Source organism: Geotrypetes seraphini, chromosome 2 (assembly GCF_902459505.1).
Source record: "Geotrypetes seraphini chromosome 2, aGeoSer1.1, whole genome shotgun sequence".
Taxonomy (NCBI): Eukaryota; Metazoa; Chordata; class Amphibia; order Gymnophiona; family Dermophiidae; genus Geotrypetes; species Geotrypetes seraphini.
The window spans coordinates 484,970,749-484,983,072 of NC_047085.1; the positions used below are offsets into that span (position 1 = coordinate 484,970,749).

The following is a 12,324-nucleotide window of genomic DNA, read 5'->3' on the forward strand; positions in this document are numbered from 1 at the left end:
GGGAAGGGAAGAAGAGACAATTGTTGGGCCTGAGTTGGGAAGGAGGGAGAAGAGGACACAGGCTGGAAGGCAGTGAGGGGAACATAGGAGGGAGGAAGGGACAATTGTTGGGCCTGAGGAAGAAAAAAAAGAAATCACTAGACAATAAAGGTAGAAAAAATGATTTTATTTTTAATTTAGTGATTATAATGTGTCAGTTTTGAGAATTTATATCTGCTGTCTATAGTATATTTTTCACTATATTTGTCTATTTTTCTATAGTTGTTACTGAGGTGACATTGCATATTTTAAAAAGTCATCTGCCTTGACATCTGTGCCCTGTCCCCGCTCACCACTAGACCACCAGAGGGGGGACAGGGTACAGAGCTTGGCAGGGAAGGAGGACAGGGTGTAGAGCCTGGCAAGGAGAATTTGGTTCAGAATGTTTTTTTCTTGTTTTCCTCCTCAAAATCTAGGGTGCGTCTTATGGTCAGGTGCGTCTTATGGAGCGAAAAATACGGTAATTGTTTAGACCCCGGGGAAATAAAGTTTGGAATTCAAATATCCAATACTATTCCCGGAGTGCCAAACATGCTTGCTTGTCTCCATTGTAGTTATCTGGAATTTTCTCAATGATGAACCATCTTAAATTAGAAAAAGTGTGATTATGCTCTACAGTGTGGCACTAAAGGAGAATTCATAGACTGAGAGGTCCTTTTATCAAGCTGCGGTAGGGGTTTAATGCGCATAATACTGCGCGTTAAACTGTCTGCTGCACTAGCCGCTAATGCGTTAGTTTTTTAGTCGGCCGCGGGGGTTAGCACATGATGAAATATCCGATGTGGTAACCCCGCTAGCGCGGCTTGATAAAAGGACCCCTGAGTATTGATTCTGCTCCGATGTTCTTGTGCGTACAGTACATTGGGTCCGGCCCACATAGATTAAATGACAGAAGCAAATGATCACTTATATTACCCAGGTTGATCTACAGTTGGTAATAGCTTTAAGCAAATAGTTTTTCTGGGAACTCAGATGAATCCACGAACTGCACGCAATCGTAGTAGCACAAATATCACATTCATCACGGTTCCTACTTCAAGGGGTTGATGTGAATCGTGAATTAACAATCCGATCCGCAAGATTTTTTGGACTATCTAGCACCCAACTCACGCTCAAAAGTAGACCTGCTTTTCCAAGGAGTCTTCTTTACACCAAAAAATGCAATTGCAGTATGAAATATATATATATATATATATATATATATATAATTCATGTGCTTTGATTGAGGAACATAGAGGCCAAAAGAGGAACTGGACAAATGTTGAAGGTACATGTTTGATATTTATCCTAGAGAAAAGACTGCTTATAAATCAAGAGGATATGCAAAGCTTAACTTTGGAACTGACATGTAGTTTACTATCTGAGTGTGTGTAGTGCAGTGGTTAGAGCTACAGCCTTAGTACCTTAATGTTGTTGGTTCAAATCCCCCACTGCTCCTTGTGACCCTAGACAACTAGAACAGAAATATGATAAAGGAGCCAAATGTAAATACTACTTGTGATATAAAGATAATAAAATATAATGGTGGTGTCAGCATTTAACTGCATATAATTTTAATGTTAAAAAACCAACATAAAATTGCCATTCTAATGACATGATAATGCTAACACGATAACATTACAGACTTTACTAGGACATCTATGCAATACCTAATAGGCGATTCTGCAAAATACATTTAACATATAGACGTGCTTAGAGTCGCTCAGCACCGCTGAGCATGATTCTCTATAGTGCGTCTATGCATTAGGGCAGGGGTAGGGAACTCCAGTCCTCGAGAGCCATATTCTAGTCGGGTTTTCAGGATTTCCCCAATGAATATGCATTGAAAGCAGTGCATGCAAATAGATCTCATGCATATTCATTGGGGAAATCCTGAAAACCCGACTGGAGTACAGCTCTCGAGGACCGGAGTACAGCTCTCGAGGACCGGAGTTCCCTACCCCTGCATTAAGGAATCATGTTCAGCATTCTGTTGCTGGATGAATAAACAAGGTAAACAAGTGTTTCACATCTACCTGTTCCATTCCATTCAATGTTTTATATCATATCTCCGCTGAGCCATCTCACCTCCAAGCTGAAAAGCCCTAGCCGCTTTAGCATTTCCTCAAAGGCAGGTTGCCCCATAATCACAATTATGTGTATAGCTTCCAATATAGAACCTGCGCTTAAACTTCCTTTCAGAATTACTCCCTAAGGAGGTAATTTTCCATGCATAAAAAAAGGCCTTTTATAAAATTAGGGGCTCCTTTTACTACGCTGCGATAGCGGTTTTAGTGCGCGCTTAACTGAACTGCCACGTGCGCTAGGCCTTAACGCCAGCATTGAGCTGGCGTTAGTTCTAGCTGCGTGGCGCGGGTCTAGCGCGCGCTAAAATCCTGAGTGCGCTAAAAACGCTATCGCAGCTTAGTAAAAGGAGCCCTAGGTTATATCTAAAAGCATGCATGCATGTGGCACTTTCACTATTTGCATTTTGCAATTCGCTGATTGTCCAGCTCTCTTCAGTGTGAACCACCTAGAAGTCATCTGACTATGGCGGTATAGAAGAATAAAGTTATTATTATTATAGACTCAGTCATGATTTATACACATTTTATTAAATATGCACATATGTACAGAGAGTACATGCTAACCTTTACACCTACTTACTTTTGTGCTTATGTTCACTAGGTGTGATTTCTGTAGGGTTTGTGCTAGTATTTGGTACAGACCTATAGATGCTTATGCGACTAATAAAATATGCTTACACAAGGGGCACCTTCTCCATCTCCAAATCAGGGTGCTGGACAATTACTCTCCTGGTTTAGAGACTCCTTTCATTCAAACAGGCCCCACTTTTCCACTGCCTCCTTTCCAAAAATTGCCTGAGAGGCCTCTCCCCCCCCCCCCAACCATCTCCTGTTTCAGCACACCTCTCTGCAGAGGAAAGTCCTCCAGGCATCAGCATCACCGTCGCCCTCCACCCCGTCCTTAAATCATTCCTCCTGGAGAGATCTCCAGCAACTCCCTAAACCCTGTCCTTTGCTCCCCTTAGGATGAAATGCAATCTGCTGGGCAGTTGAAACCGAGGCTATTTTGGAGCTGAGGCGGAGGAGAGCTGGAGACGAGGGTAATTTATCCGGCGGAGGAGTCACATTAGGGAAGGGGAGGAGGGAAGCCGAAGGGACAGAAAGGTTGATCTCAAGCAAATCCACTGCAGGGGGGGACTGGGGTGGGGTGGGGGTCTACTTCTGCTCCTCTCTCGCAGCTCTGGGCCAGGGACCTCGGCCGATGCTGATGCTCTCCTCCTCGGTTTTCAATTTTTTTTTTTTTCCACCTGTTTTGGGATCTTACATCTGCGAACTCGGATCTAACGCACCTTCCCTGTCCGCGAAAAATTCTGTCAAGGCTTAGAAAGTGATCGTTTTCCTGGGCGCGCTGGAAACAGGTAAGCGCGCGCGCCTAAAGGGAGCAAATAATAATAAAAAAAAAACCCGGGAAGGTGATATATGTATAATAGTAGATACCTGGACATTATTTTTAATACTTCTGTTGCTTTTTTTTGTTGTTGTCGTCGTTTACTCACTCTGCTTTAGTTATACTTTGGAGAAACTTTATGTTGATATTTCCTCAGGTTTCCTGACTAATAAATACAGTATAAAATAATTCACACTCTTAACACAAATACGAATATTTGCTTTTACTATTACTAATAAAGCAATGCAAATTAACATAATTTAGTAACTTGTGTAGCAAGTTTAAAAAAAAAAAAATTTATTATTTTTTTTTCTTAGACCATACGTAGTTATTTTTCTGGCCGTTTTTCCACATGTAAAGTGAAAGAAACCAATGGTGTGGGGCGATGTTTTGTGAGCTCGCCTCAGGCCGGTGCCAACTCTCTTTGCTCCTCTTTCCTCGCATGGCTAGAAATGGCTATGCGGGGAGACGAAGCGGGACAGCTGAAGCTATTTTGGGACCTGCAGCTCATCGGGGTGGAGCAGCAGGCGACACAGCACTCAGAAGCACCTTAAAAAAAAAATAAAATAAAATGGGGGGAGAGGAGGATGTGCTCTGTGACCTTTTTTTTTTTTTTTTAACTAAATCTTTATTGATTTTCCATAACTTAACAAAAAGTGCAATACAATATTCATCAGTAATAACAACAATTAAGTACTTAAATTCAGTCAGTAGCAATGCAATAATATAACCCCCCCCAACCAACCAACATTTACATCAAGAAATCACACTAAAGATATATCCCTCCCCTGGATGTGTCTAAATTATATCAATAAGAAGGATAAAGAGAACTATAGCAATATTACAAAAGACGTCAATGGACCCCAACGTAAGTAAAAAATCTTAGAATGCCCTAACATGTCAGCACCTCCATTTATTACACCCCTCCCCCCCGTACATGTTAAATATAATACCAGAAGTTTAATTACCCTTTCGTGCTGAGAACCCGGGAAATGTCACACCCTGTTGTGAGAGAGGCCATGACACTGCGTGTGGGTGTGGGGAAGAGCTCGGGGAGCTTCAGGTGTGCGACGGATGGTTCTGGAACTTTTCGACGCAGGCAGGGGGGGGGGTCCGGGCTGGAGCTGTCCGAGGTCCCTCGCTAACACACGTTCTACAAAACCGTAGCGCGTTTTTTAGCACCGGCCGCGGCGGCCGCTAAAAACCGCGCTACGGTTTTGTAAAAGGGGGAGGGTTAATAAGGAGCTGTGCTCCGTGAACTATTTAAACAAGGGCTTAAGTGTGGTATGGTTTTTGTTTGGGCATTTAGTGGCTATTAGTTTATCCAGTTTTCTTCAGCTTCTGAACAGTGTGTGTTTGGAGAGCATACATATGCCCTGTGTAGGTTAGGCGATAAGGGATGGGAATCCTCTGAAGAGGGGCGCACACAGTCTGAGCCAACACTGGGTGACCTTCACGAGGAAATAGGAGTCTCTCTCGAGCACAATGCAAGCGCTGAGCCAAGCAGTAAATGTGAGAGCTCATGTCCAACACACCCTGGCATAGGGCTCAGGGTTTGTACTGTTTGGGAACATTATTGCAGGCGGGAAAGTTCAGGCATCAAGCCTGGGAGGAGATGTTCCCCAGTACTACCTAGGCCAGTGGTCTTCGTTAATTTCTAAACTGGGACCACTTTGTATTCCAGTGAGCTGAAGGAGAGCCATGACACTGCTGACCAGTGTGTGTCAATGACATTAATTCCCACTAGCTCACTTTCAAACTTCAATTGGGGTGGGGGGGGGGGGTGGTATCCTCAAGTTTGTGTAGCATTCCCAAATGCATACTCTTTTATCTGTTGAGAAATGCCTTGTCATTCAAGCACGTGGCTCTTCCTCCCCCTCACGTTCCCCTTTCTCTCCAGCACCTGGTTAGAGAGGCAGCATAGAAGAAAAAAAAAAAATCTGAAAGACGAAGGGGGCCACTACAGAGGTTTCTGGGGGGGCCACCATTCTCCTTCAGGTTTCAGGTTTATTTAAAAATTTTATATACCGCCTTATTAAAATTCAAAGCGGTTTTACATAATATAAAAACAAAGTATAATAAGAACGTAGGTTAAAAAACAAATTACAAACAATCAAACGCACTGACAAACATTTACTTACTGATACAAGATGGAGCAGGGCAGAAATACAATTCGTATAAAGAGAAAGAGGAGGAGAGGGACCAAAACAAAAGGAAGGGGAACAAAATATAAATAGTCTAGAATAATGTAAAATAAGCTAAAATGATTAAAAAATGGCAAGGAACAGATTTTCATTACCGTCCTTAGAAGGGCTATTATACACCAAATGCGTCTTTAAAAAAGAAAAGCCTTCAAGTTACTTTTAAATTTATCAAGGGATGTAATTTCTCTTGTATAATTTGGTGCTGAATTCCAGATGGTAGGGGCCGTGACAGAAAAGATGGTAGTGCGCATAGTGTTAATGTATCTTAAAGAGGGGATGGATAGCAAGTTTTGATTAGATGAAGATAATGTACGATAATGGGGGATAAGTAGCCTGTTAATAAAATCAGGTTGGCCGGAAGTTTTGGTCTTGTAAGTCAGTAACATTATTTTATAGGAAATTCGATGATCTATAGGAGGGGTGTCCAACCTTTTGGCTTCCCTGGGCTGCATTGGCCGAAAAAAATGTTTCTGGGGCCACACAAACACGCAAACGCTGCAGCAAGACAGAGGAGGGAGCTGGCAAGACGGTGAACACCCGGGGGCAGCAGAGGAAAACACTGCATCGCCCTCAACCGGGGCCCCACAAAATACTTCACGGGGCCGCATGCGGCCCTTGGACCGCAGGTTGGACACCCCTGATTTATAGGAAGCCAGTGAGCATTGATCAAAAGAGGTGTGACATGATCGTATTTACGTGCTTTTGAAATAATTTTGATGGCAGTATTTTGAATAATTTGAAGACGTTTTATTTCTTTCTTAGTGATTCCTTTGTATAGTGCATTACTGTAATCCAAGCATGAAATAACGAGCGAATGAATAAGAATATTTAATGAAGATTGATCTAATAGGGTGGCAAGAGATCTAATCATTCGAAGACGGTAGAAACATTTCTTAACTACTGAGCTTATTTGTTCATGGAACGAGAGTTTTCCATCGAAAGTAACACCGAGAAGTTTAATAGAGGTGACTATCTGAACAGAAACTGATTTTATTGTTATGGGACCTTCCTTGACTGGGAAAATCATTGAAGAACACTGACTTAGGCTCTGTCTGGTGTTCTTTTAACTGGTTTTGGTGTTGCACTGAAATTGTAGGGATGATTTGTGTATCTGGTGAAATTGGAACACCATAAGTGTGTTTGTCCTCCAAAGCTTGGAAAAACAAAGAGTGCTTCCTCATGAATATATTAAATTTCTGTTCAGGGGATCGCAGGAAGAGTCCCCCAGGTTATAAATTTTTATTTACTTTGGATGCTTGAACACTGACACATCTAAAATTTAATGCTGAGAAATGCAAGGTCATTTATTTGGGCTGCAAAAACCCAAAGGAATGGTACAGTTTAGGGGGGTGACAGAAGAGCAGGATTTGGGTGTGATTGTATGTGATGATCTTAAAGTGGCCAAACAGGTTGAAAAGATGACGGTGAAAGCTAGAAGGATGCTAGGGTGCATAGGAAGAGGTATGGCCAGTAGGAAAAAGGAGGTATTGATGCCCCTGTATAAGAGTTTGGTGAGACCTCATTTAGAATATTGTGTACAATTCTGGAGGCTGCACCTTCAAAAAGATAAAAAGGATAGAGTCGGTCTAGAGGAAAGCTACTAAAATGGTGTGTGATCTTTGTCATAAGACATATGGGGACAGACTTAAAGGTCTCAATCTGTAAACCTTGGAGGAAAGGCAGGAGAGGGGAGATATGATAAAAATGTCTAAATACGTGGCATAAATGCCCATGAGTTGAGTCTCTTTCATTTGAAAAGAAGCTCTGGAATGAGAAGGCATAGGATGAAGTTAAGAGATGATAGGCTCAGGAATAATCTAAGGAAATACTTTTTTTTACAGAATGGATGGTAGATGTGTGGAACAGTCTCCCAGTTCGAGGCTTGTGCGGTTAAGGCAGAGCTTACAGGAATGGGGCAGGGACAGTGACAGCAACAAAACTCACAGGATGGGGAAATTGAGTTCCTGCGGGGACAGGGACAAATTTGTCCCCGTGTCATTCTCTAATCACAGAGATCTTGAGTCCAAAATGGAGTAAATGCAGTGGAAGCACAAGTCATTCATCACCCCAAAAAAGCTCAAGACAGAAAAATCTGCAGGCAAAATCCTGGCAACTGTGTTCTGGAATGATAGATTTTTGGTTCTGGAGTTCATGCCACACAAGAACAACCATAAATAGAGAGAGTTACGCCAACACAATGGCTGCTTTGCAAGATTCAATCAAAGAGAAAAGATGAGGAAAACTCGCAGCAGGCATGCTGCTTCTTTACATATATGGGAAAACACATGTCACGATGATCACAGGCTGCCATCTGAAAATGTGGGTTTCAGCAGCTGAGCCATCCACTCTACAGTCCTGACCTGGCTCCCTCGGATTATTTCCTGTTCCGAGTTTTGAAGAAATCTCTACATGGACAGTGGTTTTCAAGTGATGAAGGAAGTCAAGGAAGCTGTGATGTCCTAGTTTGAAAGGCAAACAGAAGAATTATTTTCCAAAGGGATTGAAGTCGTTGCAGGAAAAGTGGATGAAGTATATGGAGCTGTCAGGGCCTAAATTGAAAACTAAAGCCAAAATTTTTTGAAAGCTCTTTTCTTTTCTATTGAGGTAGATAATTATTGAACACCCCTCGTAGATTATACATGGCTATCTCTAGGAAAAGTTGACTAAAGTAGTGGATCCAAAATGTTTTAACTTTTGTACCTGTTTTAGTTCACATAAAAGGAGGAAGTTTGGACTGTTGTATTTTGTTTGCTTTTATAGAATTAAATATGACCTCATTTTTTTAGTCACCTTTTTCCAAGATATCTATATACCTAAGGACATAATAATTGCCCTACTGGGATAGACCAAAGGTTCATCAAGCCCAGTATCCTGTTTCCAACAGTGGCCAACCCAGGTCCCAAGTACCTAGCTAGATCCTAAGTAGCAAAACAGATTCTATGCTGCTTAACCTAGGAATAAGCAGTGGATTTCCCAAGCCTTCTCAATAATGGCCTATGGACTTCTCTTTTAGGAAATTATTCAAACCTTTTCAAAACCCAGACAGACCAATTAAAGGAGGAGCTAATCTAAGATGGCGGCTTGAAGTGAGCATGGAGACGCCGTCCCCGGGAGAATACCCTTTTTGCCTTCCCCAACTCATGGTGAAACATAAATCTAAAGTCCGGGTTTTCCTGGAGGAACCTGCACTGCTTACCGGGCCGATGGATGCTTTCGTGCAACATACCTCCGAATGCAGAATCTGGATGAATCCTCAGCGGGAGGAGGCACGCAAACTGAGGCATGTGAACGCTCCAGTGAGGGCGCCACCTTATCTCTGGAGGAGCGGAGCCCACCTGTGGCTACGGAATCAGCGTTGGATGCTGATCACGTCCAAGACGCTCCCTTGATGCATGGCCAGAGCCGGGAACCTGAATCTGAGCGACGCCAGGAGGATAAGCCAGCGTTGCCAGTGGAGGACTTGGATGCAAGTCAAGAGGAGGAGGTTTGCGTGCAGATTTCTTTGGCGGCAGCAGCTCTAGGTACTGGTGTTACAGGGGAACTCAGTGTGGATCTAGCACCCCTACAGAGACCTAGGGTCTTCAATATGGAGACGATATGGGAGGCAATAGCTAGCTTGCAGTTCTCTTTGGGTAGCCAAGTCCAGCAACTTTCTAATCGGTGCACATCTGCACTATCAGAACATGTGGAAATAAAGAACAGAATATCTAGACTGGAAAACAACAAGTCTTTGGACTATGAAACCAGACTAAAAACTGGAGACACAAGCTTTGGTCTGGGTTAAAGATAGCGGGAACTTGCATTTTAAATGTGAGACAATGCTACCAGAAAATGTAACCTTAGGGTAATTAATTTTATAAAAGTATTGACTATTACACCAATGGAAATGTTTAAAAAGTATTTGAATGAGGTTTTGAAGGTTCCCGAGTCATCTTGTCCACCTAATCTAATATTTATTACCTACCTACCAAGGTAAAAATCACAGAGTCCTAACCAGTAGAATCTCTCTGCTGATTGTTTCGACCTGACTAATTTCCTTGAGAGGTTGGATGTAGAAGCTCAGGTCCCCGCAACATTATTAGTTTGCTTTGTTATTGACTCAGACATAGAGTGGCTGTTGAAATTGTTTTTTAGATACCAAGATCTTTCCTTTGTGATTTATAAAGTATGGATGTACCCGTATGTATCTAGAGCCACCCAGAAAAGAAGAAGACAGGCCCTGCAGTTGGAGGCAACCTTCACATGGGCATATCCCTGTAAATGTCTAATGGTTTATAGAGAAAATAGATATGTTTTTTACGAGCCGCAGCAGCTATCTATATTTATTTCTGTTAAAGGTCAAGTAACTTCCACCTCCTGTTAAGGGTACCCAAGTAGAACAGCTCAATGAGAAATAGGTTTGGGGGAGGGGGTCATCAAGCCTCATCTTTATTTCCTTAAGAGTTTTATGGAATAATGTAGCTCAGTTCATTCTTTAGCTCCTTCTCCAAAAATTGTGGACTAATTATATATTCTGATTTAATTACAGTACTCCCCCGATATTCGCGGGGGTTTCATTCTAGGAAACCCCCCCCCCCGCGAATCTTGAAAAACCACGAATATGGTTTTTCGTGGGGGAGACTGGAGAGGGCAGCGGGAGAGGCAGGAGTGCCGGAAAGTGAAGGAAACCACTTGTATGCTCCAACTGCCTCTTTCTGCACTAAAGTCGAGCCTTACCAATCAGGAGCTGTGTGTTAAAGCAGCGCCTGATTGGTGAGGCCTGACTTTAGTGCAGGAAGAGGCGGTCGGAGCATACAGAGAGTGGTTTCCTTTACTTGCCGGCGCTCCGGCTGCTCTCTCCTGCCTCTCTCGCTGTCCTCTACTGGTCGGCGGTTCACAGTCAGAAAATATCATGAACCGCCGACCGCAAATGACCAGGAGAACACTGTAATATGTTTCCTGGAAAACTATGAATTGAGAACATTAGTTCTTATTGTTTTGATATTTTCTGTTTAGTGTATATTTTCTTATTTTTGACGGATGTTATTGTCAAAAGTTTAAAAATGCATAAATAAAGAATTAAAAAAAACAAACAAAACCTTTTCAAAACCCTAATAAACTAACTTTGCTCAAGTGATTTACCTCATGGCACACCCGCCAGCTTTCTCCATTGACTACCCTCTAACTACTGCACACATACACTACACCTGGCTCCAGTGACCAACCCTCCCTTGCTTTAGCAACTCCTACCTCCAGGGAAGACCCAGCTTTCTCTGGTGATCCTTACCCCACATTCTGCAGTGACCCCCTACATAGGGTTACCAGATTTTCCATTTAGAAAATCCATACCCCTAGACCCACCCATCCCACACCCAGTTATGCCCCAGTCCCGTCCTAGCCTCGCACCCCCGCTGCCTGTCTCGGGCAGGAGAGCATCTGCGCATGCGCAGATGCGACGCGATGATGTCACACACCTGTGTGTGTGTGCACGTGACATCATCACATGGCATCTGCACATGTGCGGATGTGTTTTTGTCTGACAGTGATTTGCTCCAAGCTTTTCAAAACCCGGACAAAGTGGTAACCCTACCTCTACACTCACAACACACCTCCCCCTAGCTATCCAGCTGCTCTCCGCTCAAGTTCCCCGTCTTGTTTAGTAGAATATTCAGAAGGCCTATGCCTCTTATCCATGGTTTAGTCACAGGGGGCCTTGGGAGCCTATCTCCACAGTTTAGGATCGGGCCCCCCCCCCCCCAAAAAAAAAAAATAAAATTGATGGATTCTATGCTGCTTTGGCTAGTGAGGGTTCCCAAGCCCTGTTGCCAGAAGCCTTCCTCCAGCTGATGTTTGTTTTCCGGAGCCAATGTGCTGCCTGCCCTGCCCTCCCTCATGCCGATGCTTGGTTATAGTGAAACTGAGCATGCACAAGGGAGGCTCACTACTTTCCGTTATTGAATAGATTCAATTGGGTGCACTCTAGGGGTCAGATGGTGGCCAAAGTTAGGTGCTGTTAAGATCCTGGCTAAGCGTCAGTTCTAAAAGGTCATTGAGTGCTAAGCAACCTTTACAAAATAGCATTTAGCAGGGATTCCCATGATCTGCATTGGGCATGAGGACTTACACCTGCTGAATGTAAATCCTGGCACCCAAATGACAGCAGTTGGGTGCGTAAATCCAAGTATTTCTCCTCTAGTAGTACCTTATTTAACATTTCTAGAATGAGTTTGATATAATGTTTACATTGAGACCTTTGCCTTCATTTGCTCTTGTCTGCTATGTAGATTTTAAGACTTTGTGTGTATTTAAAGATTGTGTATGTTAATTTGCTAACCGCTTTGGTTAAAAGCAGAATATAAATGTTTTAAATAAATAAAATAAATATTCTTTAACATAGAACCTAATTCCTGGGAATGCTTCTGATGCACCCAAGCTCCTCCCATGACCACACCCCCTTCTGAGTTGTATGCTACAAAATTTAGGCGTGCACGTTATAGAGTGTAGAGCATAACTCCTAATCTCCTATGGGATTCCCTGGTTTCTGACTCAAGTGTTGAAAGTATACCAACCGTGTAGGCCCTTGAGGTCAGAGGGGAGGTTAAAGTTGGCTAGTAAAGGGCTTCTTAGGTGTACACTATGAGAAAATGAG

General features: G+C 42.9%; 1 protein-coding gene across 16 annotated transcripts in view; it reads left to right on the forward strand.

Moving 5' to 3' along the window:
* Positions 1 to 3,290: 3,290 nt before the first annotated feature.
* OBSCN (obscurin, cytoskeletal calmodulin and titin-interacting RhoGEF) overlaps positions 3,291 to 12,324 on the forward strand; it is a 762,040-nt gene continuing 753,006 nt past the window's right edge. For 13 of the 16 annotated variants that reach the window (XM_033931804.1, XM_033931806.1, XM_033931805.1 and 10 more), the window contains exon 1: positions 3,291 to 3,463. The gene's annotated coding sequence lies outside the window, so the exon portion shown is untranslated. The remainder of the gene's footprint in view (positions 3,464 to 12,324) is intronic. The other 3 variants (XM_033931819.1, XM_033931820.1, XM_033931818.1) reach the window with 2 other exon arrangements.